General features: G+C 64.2%; 1 protein-coding gene across 1 annotated transcript in view; it reads left to right on the top strand.

Moving 5' to 3' along the window:
• The window catches only part of CARD11 (caspase recruitment domain family, member 11), a 62591-nt gene that overhangs the window by 49325 nt on the left and 12836 nt on the right, over window positions 1-430 (top strand). The gene's annotated exons all lie outside the window — the stretch shown is intronic.

Genomic DNA, 430 nt, shown 5'->3' on the forward strand with positions numbered 1-430 from the left:
CTGAGCCCCGTGCCTCGCGGGCCTGGGCCATGTGTCCCTGAGTCCTTGCCGAGGCAGAGGTTGTGGTCCAGGGGACGGTGCCGAGTTCCACACCGGGAGCCCCTGGCCGGCGGGCGGAGGGGACAGGAGGGTTTGGCCTCTGGAGATGGCTCTCTTCCAGGCCAGCTCGCTGCCCGCCTGCAGATAAAATGAGAGATTAGTGGCTCCGTAATTGGGAGCCATCAGGAGCTATATCAAGTGTTAAGAGAGGTCAGCCCTAATGGAGGCTGGGAACGAGGAGAATTGGAGGAGCTGGGGAAGGGGACGCGGGAGAGTTCTGGGCAGTGGGCCAAGCGATTCTGCAGCGTCCGGACAAATTCCCTTGCAGACCAGCCTCGTGATCAGCCCCGAGCAGGGGCTGCGGAGCCTCTGCCGAGCCGAGCCCTGCGGG

Source organism: Myotis brandtii, unplaced genomic scaffold (genome assembly GCF_000412655.1).
Source record: "Myotis brandtii unplaced genomic scaffold, ASM41265v1 scaffold786, whole genome shotgun sequence".
Taxonomy (NCBI): domain Eukaryota; kingdom Metazoa; phylum Chordata; class Mammalia; order Chiroptera; family Vespertilionidae; genus Myotis; species Myotis brandtii.